Below are 20,332 nucleotides of genomic sequence, written 5' to 3'. Positions count from 1 at the left end.
GGTTGTTTTGTGGCCTGCCCTGGTCCTGCCACCCCCACCCCACCCCACTTTCCCCCCTCCCTTAGTTATTCTGACCTTCTGCGGCGTCTGCGTCGTAACCTGTAGAGGAGGTGGACTGCTATGAGGGCAGGGATGACTCGTAGGTTCGGGTCCATGTCTGTCCGTCGCGTACTGGTACTCCTTGCTCGCGTCGTCCTGTCGCGTACGGGTCCTCCTTGATCGCGTCGTCCTGTCGCGTACGGGTCCTCCTTGGTGGCGTCGTCCTGTGTGTCCGTCACGTACTGGTCCTCCTTGTTCGCGTCGTCGTCTGTCCGTCGCGTACTGGTGGTCCTTGTTCGCGTCGTCCTGATTTCCCGGCAGTTTTTGGCTGCCGCAAAATATTCACCGTGCGGGGTGACGTCGGTGCGAATCGTGATTCCTGGGTCGTGAATGGCTGGCTGCGAGCGTCCCGACGTCAGGTCGGCGCTTTCCCGGATCGCATTGGTTGGTGTTTTTTGGTTCGGTCGGGCTTTTTTACGATTCGTACGGTAATGGTGTACCCGTGCGAATCGTGATTCCTTGTTTGTAAAAATTGACGACCGGGTACGCGTCGGACGGAGATTATGCTCCGTCCGACGGTTCGTACCCGGTTTTTACCGGATCGTGATCGGCACCTAAGCAGCTAGCTATAGTCCCAATAATAAAGAGAGCACGAAGCGGAGGACGCCGTTTCATGTATAATGCTGCTAAACTGTGGAACAACTTGGCTTTGTCGATCTGTTGTGAATCGAACTACCTTACCTTCCGTAAGCTCTTAAAGACCTTTTTGTTTCCCTAATCTTTTACCTGCTCTAGAGGTCGCACTAGCGCTGGGATGCTTTCGGGTAGCCATGCGCTCTAGAAATACCTTTCAATTTCAATTTCAATTATTAAACAAGCAACAACAGCACATGAGCAAATCCCTTCCAACTGAAAAGCGTATGGGCCACCTAATAATTGCTTTCTGTGGTGCAATTTGTCACATACATTTCTAAATAAACAGTTCAAGTGTAGTATGATTGAGTCTGTAATTTATAGTGACTTGTATCCCCTTAGAATGGTGTTTGGATACTCGTCAATGTTGTCACATTTGAAGAACCAGCCACTGGATGGCTGCCTAGGTCTTAATTTCACATGGGACAGGTCTTGATTTTTTGTCACAATTTATGATGCTGTAATTTAGCTCTTGTTGATTCATCTAGTATCTCACAATTTTACACAATGTCCAGATAAGGTAGTCTTATGCCCCTCTAAAGACCTGTATATGCCTGTCGCTCACATGCTGTGCCGAATGACCCATGATTGCCCTATCTACATATGTTTGTGGAATAGCCAGGGACTATGAAATATTGATACACAGCTAAATTAATGGTAATCACAAATGCAAGGCCACGAGAAATGATGACTCGCAGCAATACGGTGTTATTCTAAATGCTACAATGAATAACGTGCAGGTCAACACTCTGCTATGACAAATGATGGGCTCAAAAGAGCTATAATGCTCACAAAATAGTACTGTGCAATGCACATTTCCTTTCAGTATACTCTTTTCTGGGGCAGTGATCCTCAAAATTAGACCCAAATCATTTCCACAGGTTACTAGGTTTCACAGTTAAGGTATTGTATGGTAGAAATGTATTCTCAAAATATTTATCTACAATTTGTATTTAGTACTAAACGTGTCTACCATCATTCTTGTGAATTCTTTGCAGTATAAATCTTATCGCACCATTGTAGTTCACTGAAGGTGTGCAGAGTAAAAACTAATGCTGTCATTTTTTGTCAAGTTGCTCAATCATCTTTTTTCGATGCTCTTTGTTGGTTGTATTGCTAAAGGCTCAGATAACAAGCATTTGCAATGCAATAGGTCTCGCATTTATGCGAGTTTAATTTATTGGCATTGTAAATGACAATGCTAATAGCTTAAACCCGCGTAAATGTGATATCTATTGCATTACAAATGTTTGTTTCACTTTAAAACTGAGCGCGTCGCTGCTTCAAGGACACCGCCCTTGATTTCTTTTTTTTTTACTTTAACACTGAGCACCGTGTCCTTGAAGCAGCGCCGCACTCAGTTTTTAAGTAAAAACAATAATAAAGAAACCGAGCGCGGTGTCCCTGAAGCGGGCACCGGGCTCACTATGAAAGTAAAAAAAAAAAATCAAAATAAACAAAGCGCGGTGTCCCAGAAGTAGACGCAGCGCTCAACATGAAAAATGAATAAAATTAAAAATGACTGCGGTGTCCCTAAAGCGGGTGCCACAATCATTATGCAAATTCCCCAAAAAGCAGCCGCCATTGTCCCCATCGGTGGCAATAACAAAAACAGTACTCACCCTCTGGATAAAGCAGGCCGTGTAACCAGCCAAGTTAAAGTTCCAGTCGTTATGGGCCGTAACAAATGGAGACAAGGTGGTACCAGGGCAGGACTAACAACCCCATTTGTGAACCAGAAGTCACCATTTAAGAAGGACAATGACACAAAGGCAATGACAAACATGTGCGGAGAGTGGGAGCCGCTTCAACAACATACCCTAATACAGCATGCCTCGCGGAGCGAGCAGCGCATGCACGCCGACGCCAGTCTCGACCTAAAACACAAACTGTATCTATGGAAGTGAGAGACTATTGAAGCTGCTCTCAGCAAGGTGCAGATAAAGGGCATGGACGGGAAACAGAATCTTCAGCATCAATAACATGCTAATTAAACAATGGGCAATGGTCAAGGTCTGAAAATGGATTGGGGATTCCAATATCTAAACGCAGTGTAATGTCAAACTAATTATCCGCGTCAGCCGAGGCTTCTGTTGTACCCCCATCTCTTAACGCAGCCTCCTCAACGTTCCCAGTCCCTACTGCTCAGGCAGGGACTGAGGTCCCGTAGAATGCTGAGAGTGTTTGTATGCGGCCAGTGGACACCTGGGCTGAGCAGCAAGGAGGCTGCTCCAGGGGCGGCGCTGCTATGTACTTACCTACTTGAAACTAAGATTGAATAAACCTTCCTATAATCTACACCTACGGACTCTGAACTTCACTCACAAAAGCATCCGATTGGAAGGTGCAACTTCTGCGAAATCTGGAAAATATATCACAGGAATACCAGCATCTCTGTGAAATAAGGCTGCGCACTTAAAGACACAAAGGCAAATTAAACATTCCAGACAAATGAGGATTACATAAAGAATATTATTCTCTTCAGCAAGCAGAGGGTGCAGCCGGTACCTGTGCCTCGCAGAAACGCCTCGGAGTTGAAGGCTGGAGTCGGGGAGGTAAGGATTCCTGGGGGAAGAAGAGCAGGGCGGTGTTATTCCCCAGCTCAAAGACTCAGGCGTGAGGGCCCTGCTAAGCGTCACCGCAGGAGGGGCGTGACCCGGAAGAGACCCACGGCCTGCACACCCGGATCCTGAAGCACCTCACCTGCAGCAGGTGATGCTGCACAAAGGTGTGCCTCGGTGGTCTGTCAGGGGGATGACATGTGGTCTGTTCTGCAAGATTTAAGACTTTGAATTTGCACCCTTCCGGCTCACTTGCTGGATCTGCGTGATACTGAGGCCAGAATTCAATTTAAAAGTAAAAGGAGCTTCACACATTAATTAGTTATTGACGAAGAGGAGGCAAAAGATGAGTTAGGGAAATGTTGGTAAAAGGACAATTTTAAACCAAAGTATGAAATGCGCACTTTCAGGGACACTGTTGCAATATTGTGGGTCGCCGACAAAGGAGTAGAGAGAGAAGCAGGTATGGGAGGGGAGAGGGTGGTAGAGAAGAAAACAGGAGGAAAGGGAGCGGGGGTTCAGGGCGCTATTCATAACAAGCCGTCTCCGTGGAGCAAGTCAGCAACGAGGTGTGTGCGCGCGCGTTAGGCAGCCGGGTCGGCAGCGGCGGGGTGTGTGCGCGCGCGTGTGTCTGTGTGTGCGTCTGCTCGTCCACAGACCCCGATCGCTGCGCGTGCCCCGGTCTGTCTCCCTTGGGAGGCAACTAGGCAACAATAGTACTCGTTGGCGGCAGCGCTTCACGCTGCAACGCCAGCGAGACCTAAAAAGGATAGATTTTTCACAGCGAAAGTGTGGTATGCTACTGTTCTTTTTCTAACATACTTCAGCTTTTGTTTTAAAAATACTCAAAGCAGCTACCAGCTCTGCACTTGACAAGACACCCTTAGAGTTCTCCATGAAATACAGATTCACTTATAGATGAGCTCGGATATCGCTAGCTCATCTCGTGATGGTGCCCAGATTGAACCACCCTGAGCTCTGTTCTTTCAAATTCCCACATTCATTCAAAGCACAGCTCTTAATTATCCAAGTGTCTCTCGGGATAGTTAATACATAGACTCAGTAAGAGCCTTTTAAATGTTATTGGTCGGATTTACGTCTCCAAAATCAGTGGCCTTGATAAAACCTAAGTCATCAAGAACGCTGGTCTTGTTCTCTTGTTGACATCCAGAGTTTTCCTTTTCATAACACAGCCTCACTGAAAGAGTGTATTCTTAGCCAAACCAAGAGTACCCAAAATATTTCCTTTTGGCAAGATATGTGTCTCGGAGAAATACCCCTTATAGCACTCTGAGTCTCTAGGAGAAAGGATTGAATTTGTAGCCAGCTTCAGCCAGGGCTTATTGAGCAGAAAGGCCTTGTAAACCTGCAATCTTTCACGTATAGCTACTTGTGAATTTAAAAATCAGTCTGTAGACAAGTGGTACAACATTTACACTGGTAAAAGAAGAGCCCAGCTTATTCTTTACCAATCAAGGGAGTTCTCCAATTGCTCCCCTCAAAAAGTGAACCTGATTGAATTATGCAAAATGCATGCTAACCACTTAACGCAGCTGCATGCTCAAGTTAACATTTATTTAACTGAGAATGTTATATTTTGTAGCTACCGACCTCAGCTTGAAACATATGGGGCATATTCTCAAGGAGTTATCACTGAGTTATCGGCACTTTATCTCAGCCAAAGTTGCGATAAATGTATCGCCCCATTCACAAGCTGGTGCTAACAGCTGATATCACCAGTTTACCTGCGATAGCAGCCGCAAAAAACATCGCCACAGATGAGCCCGGCAACTATTACTAATGAGATGCAGAGTAGGCGTTCCCGTGCAAAAAGCCGCAACAACACCACTCTGCAACATTCTCAACGACCAGCCAGATCGGTAATAAGATCTCAAAACATGCGATAAGGCACGTTAGCAGCAGGAATCTAACACCTGCTCTGACCTGGTGTAAAGTTGGACGACAACCTGCACCATCAAAGGTAGCCCAGCCCAGAGCCACACCTGAAGAACAACAGATGTCATGGAGCTATTGACCATGCGCTCCGGAGCCCCAAGAGGGCAACAACACCGACCGCCACCACCCCCGGGACCCCACCAACCCCCCCCTTCCTGTGGCCCTATTCCGGGCACCCCTCACACCCCCAGACAAAGATATGTCACGTCAAGGTTATGAAATCACGAACAAAACAATTTGCCTGATGTCGCACAATTACAACACCTAACATACATGTGTGGTCAGAAAAAGGAGAATCATACATTCATCTTAGAATCTACAAATAATTTGTTTCATTCAGAATAAACACAAAACAATTATTTATAGGGTTATGGCCTGCAAAACAAAATTCTCGATAAGAAGGTGTGTCATGCGCTCATCAAAGGACAGAGAGAGCGAGCAAAAGAGAGAGAGATAGAGATAGAGAGAGAGTGAGAGAAGGAGAGGGAGAGGGAGAGAGAGAGAGAGAGAGAGAGAGAGAAAGAGAGGGAGGGAGAGAGAGAGAGACAGAGAGAAAGAGAGGGAGAGAGAGAGAGAGAGAAAGAAAGAGAGAGGGAGAGAGAGAAATAGAGAGAAATAGAGAGAAAGAGAGAGATTGTACAAGGAGTGCAAGGCCAATCTGGCTCTTGGCTCATACATGCCAACTGTTGTGTGTGTATTGCAATTGGTGCACACTAAGTCTAAGGCCTGGCATCAATTGCAACGCGAAGGCCACATCACATTTCAAAAATGCAAGCAGTAGTCAGACTAACATTAGGCATGAAAGCTCCTTTGTCTCATTACACAAGAAGGAAGGACCTCTGAACCTCCGACCTTGGTCTTGAATGCAGCTGGCACCCCCTGCGAGAGATACCATACCAGATCTTGATGAATCCCACACCACAAAATGCGATAATGAAAGACCAACATGTCCACACCCCACACACAGTTGTCCCTGCTTGAGGTACACCTGCATGGGATGCCCTTGACACATAAGTAAAAAACAACCCATACGTCCAAACGTTGCACACAAATACGACTCATTGCCGCCGGACAGAAGAGTGCCGGTGATACGAGACCTACAAACGCAATGGCAGGCAATCCCAGGCACATGCACAACCCCTGTCATGTGGAACTATACCGTGCACGAGTGCTGCACCTGTTGGGATCACTGCCAATGGCAGTTTTGTGCATCAGTTACCGTCTGAGTTTCCGTCTTACGTACGTCACCTGCATCCAGCCCTGGTTCCACTGTCGATCATGCTCATTTGAGTGGCCCATGGAGGTCTGCCTATCCAACACAATGGTAGCTGAACTGGATTATGACGTGTGTGCGCCCCCTGTTGGCCCACGAACAGGACTGTAACCGTGATACCCGTGCATGGGATGCCTTGATATTTGGCGTATGTGCTGGCAGTTGTGCATGGGAGATTGCACAACTCCTCGTGTTCAGTGACCACATCGAGGCGCTCCCCTATTGGGCTGTGTTGCGGATTGGTGAAACGGCGTGGACGGAGCACAGCTGCCCGGACAAGTTAATGGATTGGCTCTCCCTCGTGTTCCTTGAACTCAACAACGAAGTACTTCTGGAACAGATTGCCCATGAAGCTGCACTTGCATTCATGGACAAGTAACTACGTTCCTGCAGCCACAACTGATTGTCACCCACAGCACAGGTCCCCACACCTTGTAGCATCTTGGAGAAATGGTCACATATCCCACAACAACAGTGGACATGTCTGCCTTCGCCTGGACTCAGAATGCATGTGCGTGGACCTACGCGTGTGTACACAAACCTGTGCAAGGTGATGCAGTCCCATAGGCGGAGCAGCTCAGTCCTGTTGGCAATGATCCGAAATGGACATACTGCTGGGGGGAGGGTACACACATGCAATGTAGTACGACATGTGACCTTTTAGGACCCTTTCACCTGCTCAATGTCAGCAGAGCAGACAGTCGGCACAGTCCGGTGTTACAGCACTATGCCGATCCCATGGGCTGTGAGTCGTGTCCCCTGACACGGGGCAATGAGCATACGCCAAACATCACATGACTTGTCCAGCAAGGCAAGGTGGGCTGAGCGCGTTAGCATCCGTAATGATTTGTGTTAATTTTTGCCTCCCCATGTCTTGAACCTCGACATATTCCTATGCTGCCTGTAAGTGTCTTAAGCATTGGTCTGCATGTTGTGGCCCTTGCCTTGCCTGTACTGACACGCACATGCTAATAAAGTCTACGCAACTTCACTAGTGTACAACTGTGATGAGTGTTGATTAGATTTACAAATCGTGTGCCTCAATGAGCATTGTCCGTACACAGGGAGGGACTGACTGACGCTTGTACATTGGTGTGAGTCCCTATTGACAGCTCCACCTCTGTGAGCTAGACATTGTGGTTGTGATAGTTGCTGGCAGCCCTGTGTTCTTACGTGTCATTAGCAATGTGAGTATGATGTCCAACTTCTTGCCATGTAGATCAAGGTTATTCATCAAAACAGACTGTGTCAACACAGATGTGTGTGAGTATGTATGGTAAGAGACATTCTGTTGTCACATGTGATGGGGGAAACCACTTCAGGCCTGCTACCGAATTTGACATTCCTACACACAACCCTATTTGTTACATGGACGTGGGGCTACGTTGGGGGTAGCGAGATTGTTGTTCATGTGCAATGAGGCCACAGCTAGTTCACACCTTCACAGTCATCTAATTGGCCATGTGGGTCAGGGTGAAACATGCACATTGATGTCATTTCCCAGGGTGTAACTTTTAGTGCAATCAATGTCCCTACATTCATCCATACTTTTATACGTGAGTGAACATAGACATGACACATCTGTGTGATTTGGAATGCTTTATTCACATTCTGGGGAATGTCAGAGCTGGAGCAGTACATGGCCATCCCAAGCCCACATTACATGGTTGTCCAGTGGTGGGCCAACCAGAGTCCTTGAGGGAATGAAAAGTCAATCTGAAGAGGAAGAGTTCAGTCCACAGCCGGATTACTGTGTCATTGGTAACCAGAGCAGATATGGCAGTCCATGTCGGGGTCCAGGTGAATGTCATAGAGTGTTTCGGGGGACAGTGGGAGGTGTTGTTCCAGGGCATGATGCATAGGGCTGAACCAGGCAGGGACAGGCCATATGGCGGGGATGAATGCTACTGCCTCCTTCCTCACACAGTCATTACCCTCCACATCCTACTCCTCTGAGACGTCCTCTGTGTCCGGTGTGTCAAGTATGTGTGGTGGTGTTATGGCTGCATCACTGGGTGCCACTGACACATCAGGGTGTGAAGGTGATAGGGTCGCATTACTGTTTGCCAAAGACACATCAGGGGGCAGAGATTTGTGTGTCGAAGTTCCTGCAGCAGTTATTTGGTACAGGCTCAGTGGCAGCAATGGCAAGATGAGGATCTGCAAGGCATGTAAGATCCCAGCTACATTTCGCTGGTGTTTGGCCGTGGCAGCCATATTTCCAGCCTGCATCAGCTCCATGGTCTCCATTGTCCTCTGCATCTGTGCCAACTCTGTGCTGTCATTGCTGGAGCCTGTCTGACTAGACAGTTCTTGTATCCGAGGAATGGCCCCAGCGATGTCAGCCAAGGATTGTTGGAGAGCATGGTGCGGACAGTGGGTGTCCGTTAGGGACTGTCAGTGGTTGCAAATGGGACTCAGACACCCACGTATGGCATCGGGTTTGGCTGCCACAAGGTCGAATCCCACCCGCAGCTGATCAGCCATCTCCTCCTGGCACCCTAACACACGGCGTTGGAATTCCATGTGTTTGTCGTGGGGGTCCTGTGAGCCAGCCGTGGTGGTGTGTGCTTCCTGCTGTGTGGTCTGTGCAGGGGGTGGGGTCACCTTAATGCAGATGGGCTGCCCAGCTCCTGGGGGTGTGGTGCGGAGGCTGTCCATTAGCCATTGGAGGGTGTCTGAGCAAATGTGCAGGGTGTCCTCTTCATCATCACTGAAGAAATGTGTGGTCTGCTCTGCAGGAGGTGTTGATTGTCCCTCTGCAATGTAAAGGGGAGATGCAGGTTAACAGTGTGTCCCATGTATGTTGAGACGCATTGTAGATGTTTACATACAGGCTGCATGACAATGTACATTGTGACTGTGTTGGTGAAGCTGGCTATTTGATGGGAGCCAGTGGACATTTCGACTACATGATGGATGTATGGTAGTACTCGTACATTATCATCTCACAGTGTCATGCAATGCCAGATGTGATTGGCCAGTTTCTACGCACAAGCGGCACCAGTTGTGTCCTCTGTTCTGTGGTGAAAGTGTTGCACCTTGTACCACATTGTCGTCAATGTTGATGTGCTGTGATTGCTATGTGTGTGTGCTGCGTTGTTGGCGAGTCGCCCCTGCAGCTCTGATTTAGCGGCCACTTATCCCTTTGAGGTGGTGTGCCTATGACTTGTGTGCTATTCAGGTGTTGGGATGTTTGCGACTTGGGTCATTTGTGCATTTGGACAGATTTTGTACTCTTGTTCGTTGTTTGTCTTCAGATGTGTTTTTTTGTTTTTGAAAATCTTTTTATTAACTTTGCTCATAATCTCATACATTGCACGACAGTATCCATATGGCATGTAATAGAACAACATTTCATCAAACAGTAGGAGGCTATAATAGGCATATGTTGAACTGGTTGTGCTCCCTCACCAGGTCCAGATCCCGAGGCTCGGTATTTCCGCCAAGGCCCCCATACCTTCTTCAATTTTTTAGTACAGCCCCTGGACTTGTATATGGTTTCCTCCGTTCTCTGACACCAATCTAGGTCGCGCTGCCATTGGTCCCACTGCGCCCCCAACTACTGGGTATGTTGCATTTCGCCACTCCGGCTGCCAGTGCTAACCATATTTCGTTATGTCTAGACCAGTCCGTGGCTCCTTTGATCATAAGCAAGAGCCACTTGAGCTCCACCGGGACCGGTGAACCCACTACTGCTGCCATTGTGTGTGCTACTTTGGTCCAGAAAGGGCACTATCTCTGGGCATTCTCAGAGGATATGGTAGAATGTGCCTTCCCCCTGGCAACCCCTTGCACATCTATAAAGGATCTGCACGTTTAGACAGCATAAACTAAGGGATTGGTGACCAGACTGATTCCAGGCACCCCCAAAAGATATGTTAGTCTGTAGACCAGCTAGCTCACAGTGCCTATATGAGCCCCTCTTACCAAGGAGCGAATGGTTTATGACAACTATCGAACATGACAACCCTGACTTCTCAGGGTTCGTGGAAACAGTACAGTACTTTTTGCTCAGTCACTCATGCTTACTTTGTCTCAGAGAGATATACAGAATAAACGGTGGGGGCGTTTTTAATAAGCATTTATTGAACCAGCGCCATTCTAGTATAAAATACGTGTGCTGCAACAACCATTAGTCTAAAGCAGATATATACTGTCATGAGCACCAATAGAGTAAAGAAAAGGTAGAATTCTTCCACAGTGCTAAAACAATGAATATATGCAGGGATATAGATACATAACAGTAATAATGCGTACTCCTACAATACAAACCTTAACTAGATGTACCTACATGTGCCTATCATGTATGTAGGTGTATAGCCAAGAATCCCCTTAGGACAGAGCCAACCCCATTACCTGATGTGGGAGAGCAAAGAACCCCGTCTTGGTCTCGCTAAGGACACCCCGCAAGGGATGTTAGACCACTGCGTGCTGGAGTATCAGCATGCAGGGACCTCAGCATCTCATGTCAACGTGTCAGCATGGAAGTCTTTCTCCTCTGGTTTTGCCCAGAGAGGATGTAGTGCATATATACCCGGAAGTTACCCTGAGGGGTTCTACCTAGAAGTGTACTGTGGGCATGTCGGGCAAGGATGACTATAGAGGTAACCCTTATAGTTATTATGCAGATGTTGGTACTGAGAATCGTCATGCATAATACATAAGCCTAGTTTTTGGAGAAAACCACATGACAGTCATGTAGCACCTAACTAGGTAAAAGGTCAGCGCCAAACCAGTTATGTAGAACAATGGTAGAACAGATGTAGGTAAAAGGTCGTGTAGCTACCAAGGCCTATATTGGGGTGCATTGGGGTTCATAACACCCACTCCTCATCTGACTGGACTAAGGGTGGGCGCAGTGATCCGCTCCGCCCGCGGAGTGCGCGTAGTACTGCCCACTTCGCGCTTCGCAAAGTAGGCGTAGCAGGGGCAGACTACGCACACCCCGCGGCGGAGCAGAGTTGCCCACTGCCCGCCTCCCTCCCACCCTCATTTTACAATTACTTATAAACAATACATAAAGAAAATTAGTTACCTGAGCTGCCGCGTCCCGGGGCTCCATCTTGCTGCTTCCCGGATAGCTTCTTCCTCACGAATGCGCATGCGCAGGCACCCGCGCATGCGCATTTCTCAGGAGAAATGTGCATGCGCGGGCACCTGCGCATGCGCATTCGTGAGGAAGAAGCTATCCGGGAAGCAGCAAGATGAACCCCCGGGACGCGGCAGCTCAGGTAAGTAATTTTCTTTATGTATTGTTTATAAGTAATTGTAAAATGAGGGCGGGAGGGAGGCGGGTGGCGCGTAGTAGGGCTACGTGAAGTGTGCGGGTGGGCGTAGATTTGCCCCCACTCCGTACGCCCAGGGCTGGACTGGACGACATAATACTAAATCCTAAAATATGCCTGTTTTAAAAGCATGAAAACATTGCTACAAATATGAGCTTAACAAAAACGTCTAAAACATAAAGGGTTGATTCCGATCCGGGTCAGACAGTCTCTGAGAGCTGTTCGTAGCCTTACCTTGCGACCGACTCGTACCCGGAGCCGGTCCATCTGGGCGATGAAGTACAATGTGCATAACTGACACAAATCCGACCGACACGTAGGCTGTGATTCAAGCTTCATTTTCCACCGAGCCGAACCTCCAAACGCCGAACCGAGTCGCCCGGAAGCAGTATCCACAGCAGTTTCCGGCCAGACAAGTACGATGCGCAAATCATACGCGCCAGACAGCACATCACAGCATCCGGAAAAGAAGCTTATCAGGTACGATTCGCGCCAGAACACAATCCACGGCTACGAGACGGACCAGCTTGCAACGGGTACAAGACGGAGCAACAAGCAGCGTGTACGAGACGAACACATCATGAATCCCATCGCGCAGGTCATACCATTACTCTACATCTATGACCGGATCAGGAACAGACGCGGACGGCGCAGACGGTAAGTCAGACACCCACCACACAAACTTACGGACATGTACCTGCAAAATATCACACACACACCCAGGGGATCCATATCCTAGCCACTAGCAACAGGCCACCATAGTGGTTGCATGGCCATCACCACTACCACCACCACTCATAGGGGGTATGTTGCCCATCACTACTGCCATCCCCACCCATAGGGACTATGTTGCCCAGCACTCCTGCCACCCCCACCCATAGGGCTTATGTTGCCCATCAATACTGCCACCCCCACCCATAGGGCTTATGTTGCCCATCACTCCTGCCACCCCCACTCATAGGGGACCTGTTGCCCATCCCTCCTGCCACCCCCACTCATTGGGGACCTGTTGCCCATCACTCCTGCCACCCCCACTCATAGGGCTTATGTTGCCCATCACTACTGCCACCCCCACCCATAGAGCTTATGTTGCCCATCACTCCTGCCACCCCCACTCATAGGGGACCTGTTGCCCATCACTCCTGCCACCACCACCCATAGGGCTTATGTTGCCCATCACTCCTGCCACCCCACGCATAGGGCTTATGTTGCCCATCACTCCTGCCACCCACACACATAGGGGACCTGTTGCCCATCACCCCTGCCACCCCCACCCATAGGACTTATGTTGCCCATCACTCCTGCCACCCCCACTCATAGGGGACCTGTTGCCCATCACTCCTGCCACCACCACCCATAGGGCTTATGTTGTCCATCACTCCTGCCACCCCCACCCATAGGGTTTATGTTGCCCATCACTTCTGCCACCCCCACTCATAGGGGACCTGTTGCCCATCACTCCTGTCACCCCCATGCATAGGGCTTATGTTGCCCATCACTACTGCCATACCCCACCCATAGAGCTTATGTTGCCCATCACTCCTGCCACCCTCACTCATAGGGGACCTGTTGCCCATCACTCCTGCCACCACCACCCATAAGGCTTATGTTGCCCATCACTCCTGCCACCCCCACTCGTAGGGGACCTGTTGCCCATCACTCCTGCCACCCCCACTCATGGGGGACCTGTTGTCCATCACCCCTGCCACCACCACCCATAGGGCTTATGTTGCCCGTCACTCCTGCCACCCCCACTCATAGGGGACCTGTTGCCCATCACTCATGCTACCACCACCCATAGGGCTTATGTTGCCCATAACTACTGCCACTCCCACCCATAGGGCTTATGTTGCCCATCACTCCTGCCACCCCCACCCATAGGGACTATGTTGCCCAGCACTCCTGCCACCCCCACTCATAGGGGACCTGTTGCCCATCACTTCTGCCACCCCCACCCCTAGGGCTGATGTTGCCCATCACTCCTGCCACCCCCACTCATAGGGGACCTGTTGCCCATCACTCCTGCCACCCCCACTCATAGGGCTCATGTTGCCCATCACTACTGCCACCCCCACCCATAGGGCTTATGTTGCCCATCACTACTGCCACCCCCACCCATAGGGCTTATGTTGCCCATCACTCCTGCCACCCCCACTCATAGGGGACCTGTTGCCCATCACTCCTGCCACCACCACCCATAGGGCTTATGTTGCCCATCACTCCTGCCACCCCCACCCATAGGGCTTATGTTGCCCATCACTCCTGCCACCCCCACTCATAGGGGACCTGTTGCCCATCACCCCTGCCACCACCACCCATAGGGCTTATGTTGCCTATCACTCCTGCCACCCCCACCCATAGGGACTATGTTTCCCATCAATCCTGCCACCCCCACCCATAGGGAACCTGTTGCCCATCACTTCTGCCACCACCACCCATAGGGCTTATGTTGCCCATCACTACTGCCACCCCCACCCATAGGGACTATGTTTCCCAGCACTCCTGCCACCTCCACCCATAGGGGACCTGTTGCCCATCACTCTTGCCACCCTCACCCATAGGGTGGGTGATGCGCCACACATTCATCATACACCAACATTAGGTATGTCAGCAAAATACATCCCCCCTAACATCATGACAACAGTGTGTAGTCTGTGACAAATGCCCACAACAGTGATTATGACTTCGAACATACAATGTAACTACCATCACATGTGTGACCAAAAACTGAGTGTGGCCTACACAAGGCAAGCATCACAATAGCACTGTCAATGTAAAACTAACACCCCCTCACCATGTAGAACAAAAGTTAAGTGTGTGGTTCCAAACTGCGAAACAACTGCTGATATAAACGATATCAGTCCCAGGATGCATCACTCCATGTGAGATGAAGAATCATCGTACTCAAAGTTTAATCAATAATCCATAATTTTTATTGGTAAAGTTGATTGTAGAACGAGGTATTTACAATATTCAAATGCGTGCATAATGCTCAATCGCCTTTAGTGCAGCATGTCGAAATACCCAGTCCCGTTAACAGTCATGAAAAGAATAATCCAATGCATTTCGGGCCATGGCGGCCCTTCGTCAGGGATACTTTTCTGAAAAGATGTTAATCAAACAAATTGGCATTAGTATACTGTGAGCTAATTGCAATGAATATAAAGCTCCTTTTATAAATGTTAAAACAATTGTACATTAACTGACGCTTTCCCTCTCAACCTGAATTAACAGTTCTAACGATGTGCCACCAAGTAGCCCTCCCTCGTTGTGGAAAGTTCATGAAAAAGGTCACAGACCGATAGATATACATTGCTATTCCCCAAAGGTTAAATAAACAGGTCTCTCATACCTTCGTATACTGCTCAAATGCGCACGCAGTGCTTCCCACTTTACTCTGATGGTGAGTCTTTCGCCCCCATGTGTAACAGATCTTATATTGACGATGTAACCCCTCCCACATTCTTCCTTAGTTACTTAAGTAAGCCTGCCACCACCACCCATAGGGCTTATGTTGCCCATCACTACTGCCACCCCCACCCATAGGGACTATGTTTCCCAGCACTCCTGCCACCTCCACCCATAGGGGACCTGTTGCCCATCACTCTTGCCACCCTCACCCATAGGGTGGGTGATGCGCCACACATTCATCATACACCAACATTAGGTATGTCAGCAAAATACATCCCCCCTAACATCATGACAACAGTGTGTAGTCTGTGACAAATGCCCACAACAGTGATTATGACTTCGAACATACAATGTAACTACCATCACATGTGTGACCAAAAACTGAGTGTGGCCTACACAAGGCAAGCATCACAATAGCACTGTCAATGTAAAACTAACACCCCCTCACCATGTAGAACAAAAGTTAAGTGTGTGGTTCCAAACTGCAGCACATGTTGAGCATTGAACAAATGACAAACAGCATGTATGATTTCTGGTCCCAACACATGAACCACTTTTGTGGCAAAGTAGTGGTTGTGTTCCATACCCACAGAGATGTGGTGAGGTTAACAGTACTGTGAAAACCTAACATACTCTCGGCCATGTGCAGACAAGCACCACCCATGGGGGCTGACATTGCATACAGTGTACAATGACACAAAAGCTGAAGTGACCATCACAAAGCATGCACACATCTCGAAAATAGACACTCAAATCAAAACATCCTGTGTAGACTGTAGGTGTCAGGTCACAAACTCCCATTCCAGGGCAACAATGGGACCTAAAAACCAGGATGAATATGCAGAATGATGTGATATGACTCACAGGGACAGCAGGGAAAATCACAAAAACAACATCCAGACAATGGCCCACAACAGCAATACTAATGCACTGGTGCAGATGCACAAACACAAACAGGCAACCTCACACTGCACATCTGACACAACGTGTGTGTGTGTCTCAGTATCCACAGGCAACTACACAACACATGAGGGGGGCTGAACCACAGTGAGACAGATGTGGAAACAGTGCCATACAAAAGTAACCCATCCTTGGGTCCCCCTTAGTGGGCAATCAGGCATTGTGAGATGAGAGGGAGCACAACAGACACATGTGACACAAGCTGGAATGAACAGCAACTAACACAGCAAGAGACTGACACACAACAGCACTACCCCCAGGGACCAGATATTAGGGTGACACAAGCATGCATGATACGTCCACTGTGATGACAAAGGTAGATGTCGTACAAACTGTGAAACCCAGACATGTGTCCTGTGCCACAAACATACATCACACCTACACAAACACAAATCACTCAGCATGGCCCGTCATCCATGGACAAACGGGAGCTAGAGGCCCATCCATGCAAACATTCACACCTGTCCACTCTCAACACCACACACCATGAACTGCACCAATGTGCATCTGTGAAGCCCACATGGACACGTGACATTGCACATGCACCCATGACAAACACAGTAATGTTGGGAGGAACTAAGGTGCACAGACTCATCACACATGGACAGTCTACAACCCTGGTGAATGACAGACATACTGCACAGTATGCGTTACATGGCCATGACGTCAAAGCTCCCGTAACCTTCGTAATCCCTGCCACAGTCCCTGGACAATGCAGAAGCCAACGAGAACTACAAGGCACACATGCTGACACCTGCCAACATGGCAGCCCTGAACCAGATGAGTGGGAGCAGTCACACACACATACACACGTCTCAATCACTGAAAGGTACCACCTAGGGACAACTACATGATATTGCAAACAAAGAAGTGCCTTGGGGACCTCTGACTGTGTCCCATCTGCGTCTGACCACATCATCACCACTCAGAACTGACAAATCCCAATGATGAAACACCAATTAACAGTAGTGTATCATTCACCCACACATCTGGTAGCCCAGGGCAAAGATGTGGGATGAACACAGTACAACTCAGCAAGCATCAACAACAGGAACATATCAAGGGAACACTGCCTGTGTATGAAAAGGGATGTGGACACACTCACACATGCTCACACAACACACACCATGGGCCCAAGCAATGACACGTAACAACACACTTACTTGAGGGGACTCAACTCCTGCAGAAGCTCAGCTGTGCCAAACATAGTCCCAGTAGGTCTCGATCATGTCAGCAGAACACTTGGTCAGTCAGCCATCAGTTACCACCCAATGAAGGCTCTGGTCACAACAGCCTGGGTATGGGAGTGTCCCTTAAGGCATCTGCACATACTCAATACATATGTCCAGCAAGTTGCACAGTGGACCCAGTTGCTCTTCCACCAATGATGCCCACACCTGCATGTCCAGTGGAGATGCGCCCACAGTCAGGGAAATAGACAAACTGGACAATGGGAAGCACATCATGTGTGCATGTGTGCAAGCCACAGATGTGACCATGCAAATGAAATGTTTACAGAGATGTTCACAAATTGTTAATCATGACGCACCCAGTTAGCTGCAAAGGATGACATAGATACCGACCAGAATAGGATACATATCTCATGGACCACATGGAGTACCTCACATCAACACCTCAGTATTCAACAATAGAAATCCAGCATTAGAACTGCAAGGTCATGGTAAACATCATCAACATAATGTACAGCTAAATCAAATACACAAGGATAAATACAATTGCTTTATTCAGCCAAATTTCAATGCAAATGCAAATATCCTTTCAAAACAAAGGCAAATGGCCAGTCCATATCCAAATGTCAACAATGTGATTTGTGTGACAACTCTCACACGTTGCTTGCCTGCACTGAAGAGGACAGGGGACATCCACTCGGAGGGGCATACATGGGGACCGGCCGGGCACCGCAGGGACAGGATCAGGGCTCAGCAGAAGGAGGCAGTGAAGGGGTGGTGGATGCAGGAGAATCACTGGCAACTGCAGTGGAGGTGTCTGACATAGTGGGTGCAGTCACAACTGTGGGGCACAAGTCAGATGGGGTGGGTGCCGGCACAACTGCAGTGGGCAGGTCAGATGGAGTGGACTGGGTCCCCACTGCACTGCCCAAGTCAGATGGGGTGGTCGTGGACTCCACTGCAGTGCCCAACTCCATGGGAGGGGAATGGGGTTCAGGTGAGGTTGGCAGGACAGAGGGGAGGCCACGGTCCCCACATCAGTGGCAAAATCAGTCTGACCGAGGATGGTGGGGGTGGAAGAGCAAGTGGTGGGGGGGGCTGAAGCATTTTGGGGATGGTGTATCTGTGGGGCAGGGTGTGGCGGGGAACCTCTGGATTGGTGGCCTGGGTGATGGAGGATGGAGACTTTGTCGTGGAGCTGCGGGCGGGGGTGGGCTCTTGCTCTTCCGGCTCTGGGGGGACTTGCGGGTGGGGGCCTCAGTCTGACTGCGCCTGGGGGAGGGTGTCTGGGTGTGAGTGGCACTCCCCTCTGTGTGTGGGGACTTCCTCTTCCCCTTGTAAACTGGATCTGCTGGGTAGGTGGGGAAGAGGCCAAGGTCACAGAGGAAGAGCTTCTTGGGAGATGGGGTTGCAGGCGAGGCAAGGGAAGGGGTCTTGGAGGGAGAGGTATTGGAGGACTGCGGAGTGGTTGAGGATGACTGTGTGTGTGTTTGCAAAACATCCCCTGTGAGTGTGGTATCAGTCCCCTGAGGTTGCTTGTGTGCACGTCTAGACCTTGGTTTGGGTGTTTGTGTGCTGCCCGTGTCTGTGGGTTTGGGTGAATGTGCTGGTGTGTGTGCTTGGGACAGGTAGGGTGCTAGGAATTGTGGGTGGGCAGGGGTAGGAGGGCTGCGGGACTGTTGGAGGAGGGACACTGCTGCCGTCAGGGAGGAGTACACGGACTGATTGGTCCTCTGTAGGGCAGGCATGCCCGATGAAATGACCTCCATGAACGACACCAGTTGTGTCCTCATAGAGGACACTCAGCATTGATGTCTGCCCTACATTGATCTGTCGAAGCAAGTCCACAGACTCCACACTCAGGGCAGCAGGGGACACAGGGGCAAGGGGTGCGGTGCCTGACACAAAGGAGACATACTTCCGAACACGGGAGCCTCCACGGACCTCTGGGATGGGAGCCGATGGGAGGGTGGTGATGGTGGAGGTGGTGGCGGTTGCAGGGAGAGCCTCACTAGGTGGGGTTTGGTGGCTTCTGACACCCGACTCCACAAGGGAGTCATCCTCCGAGCTGCTGTGGCACTCAGCTGGGGTGGATGGTGCTGAGGACTCCTCGTGTGGCTCCACTAGCCCTCCGTGCCACTGGGTCCCTCCGACTCCTCGCCTTCTGTCCCAGTAGGCTCTGAGGCTCCACTTGGTCCATGGGGCTGTCCCCTCCTGTGGCCGTGGATGTATCTGGATAGAATTAGGAAATAAAGAACAACATCAGTCACCTGCACTGACCGCACACACCACAGTGAGTACAGCACATCACAGGGCAAGCCCTGACATCATCAGCTGAACACTGCTCAAAGTGCTCACACTGTTTAGAATAAGCCAATTGTCAGTCTCACCATCAACCATGGCACTTATATCCCTCCTGGACTTGCACCCATATGTCCGTTGCATGTTGGATGCTAATACCCCAATGTGCAGACATGCACCACCTACACATTTGTTGGACATGCAAGTGTACATGTAGGAGTATGTCACTATACAGACATCACATCTCTTGCCACTTACTCAGTACAGGTGTCAGGATGAAGGGATGGCCAGAGTCTCATTTCACATGCTTGTGATGCATACCAGCAACACACACTATGATGTTCTCATGTCCTGATAGTCAATGCCACAATGGGGTGCATGGAGCACATTTGACCCCAATGCAGGATCACTCATAGCAAGTTAAATGCCACGGCACTGGCATGCCTGGAAAGTCAGTCATCACTGTCTCCTGTCACACGTTGCGTGCACTGCATCCCCAAATGCGATGCAGTGCACGCAACGAAATTCGTTTTATTAATTTATATGTTTACTTACCTGTAAACCTCCATAATCCATAGTTTACTACCCCCCACCCTGCCCCTCCCCCTCCCGACATCACCGCCCTGCAGGAACTCCTACTACCGACCGCGGCTGCTGCCC

The 20,332-nt window shown here is 49.5% G+C and overlaps 1 long non-coding RNA gene across 7 annotated transcripts in view; it reads right to left on the bottom strand.

The window, feature by feature from the left end:
- Positions 1–20,332, bottom strand: part of LOC146810698 (uncharacterized) — a 330,854-nt gene that overhangs the window by 66,667 nt on the left and 243,855 nt on the right. For 5 of the 7 annotated variants that reach the window (XR_014965725.1, XR_014965719.1, XR_014965721.1 and 2 more), the window contains one exon: positions 8,139–9,281. The exons of 1 other annotated variant lie outside the window; for it this stretch is intronic. This is a non-coding gene — a long non-coding RNA (uncharacterized LOC146810698). Of the gene's footprint in view, positions 1–8,138; positions 9,282–17,989; positions 19,604–20,332 lie in introns of those variants that run through there. One more of the 7 variants, XR_014965723.1, reaches the window with a different exon arrangement.

Source organism: Triturus cristatus, chromosome 7 (assembly GCF_964204655.1).
Source record: "Triturus cristatus chromosome 7, aTriCri1.1, whole genome shotgun sequence".
Taxonomy (NCBI): domain Eukaryota; kingdom Metazoa; phylum Chordata; class Amphibia; order Caudata; family Salamandridae; genus Triturus; species Triturus cristatus.
The sequence above is the reverse complement of the archived record's forward strand: the minus strand, read 5'-3'. Positions and strand labels throughout refer to the sequence as shown.